Source organism: Dipodomys ordii, unplaced genomic scaffold (genome assembly GCF_000151885.1).
Source record: "Dipodomys ordii isolate 6190 unplaced genomic scaffold, Dord_2.0 Scaffold404, whole genome shotgun sequence".
Lineage (NCBI taxonomy): Eukaryota > Metazoa > Chordata > Mammalia > Rodentia > Heteromyidae > Dipodomys > Dipodomys ordii.
Window position 1 is genome coordinate 126,585 of NW_012267620.1, and position 1,341 is coordinate 127,925.

Sequence of the window (1,341 nt, forward strand, 5' to 3'; positions counted from 1 at the left end):
ACCTGAGCGACTCCTCTCATCCTCCTCAGGGAGGGGGTGGGGGAGGGGGACCTTGCTAACTGCCCACACCTCCTGCCAGGGGGCACCATTCACTTCTTTTTCTCACTCTACTTTTCTAGAATATATCTGAAACAGGCATTGATGTCTTTTTTGTGAACTTCACAGAAGGCCTGGCACATAATCAAAGTTCAATAAGTGAGGCGAGCAGGCAGAAGGCAAGCTTACAGATTCAGCCTCCTAATCTCTATTGGTGCAAATGTACAAAAGGACTGTGAGCATTCCATGAACAAGTCCTATCTGTTTCAAGCACCAGCCAGTTCATCTACTATGCAACAAGAAAGATGTGCAGCTTTGGCCAGATGCCTAAAATCCTAGCTAATCAGGAAACTGAAATCTGAGGATCATAGTTCAAAGCCAGCCTGAGCAGGAAAATCCCATAAGACTCCGATCTCCAGTTAACCACAAAAAGCCAGAAGTACAGATGTGGCTCAAGTGGTAGAGTACTAGCTCTGAGAGGAAAAAGCTCAGGGACAGCACCTAGGCTGTGAGTTCAAGCCCCAGAACTGGCATAACACACAGCTTTCATTTATTTACTTATTTATGGGGTTGAGTGAAGAAGGAGAAGCCACAGGAGACACATATGGGAAATGACATGCAAAGGCGACACCTTGGGTGCTTTTACCCTGGGGTGAACCCAAGTCCCCAAGCATCTTCTGTGCCAACTGACAAAGATGATAAGACATGTTGCTAGGCCTGTGTCCTACACCTGTGGCACGAGCGTGCTCACAGTGAGGCTGGCGCAGACGCCAGAGCCACACACCAGATCCCCGTCACCTCACCTAGAAAACCTTCTGGAGAGTTCCCCTCTCCCCACCTCCCCTTCATCACAGTCACCACAGCCATCATCAGGGCCACAGGGCAACACCAGCAGCACCCCTGTGCCCCCCTACTCGCAGGCTCTCCTCCACCGCAGACCCGGGCCCCCAGAACAAGCCTCTGTCCCCATAGCGTGGTGATGTTCCAAGGCTAGGGTGCCGGCATCAGGAACTGCGTGTGACTCCCCGTTCCTTCCTCAAAGGTAGGAAGGAACCAAACTTCGTGTGGACACGTTGGGCTTCACTCTGGGCATTCCGCTCCGCTTCCACCTGCTCACAACCAGTGCCACAGCTCAGCCCGGGCTGTGGTGTTATTCAACAAGAGAAGCGAGTTTCCCCAGGAAGGAGTGCCACACCCATCTTTGCCCTTCCTGAGGCAGCAAGGCCGCCAGCACCTGGCTGGCCCCGCCCATTCCTCAGGCCTCCTGCTCTCTTCTGGTCTTACTCTTATCAACCCCTGTGGCCC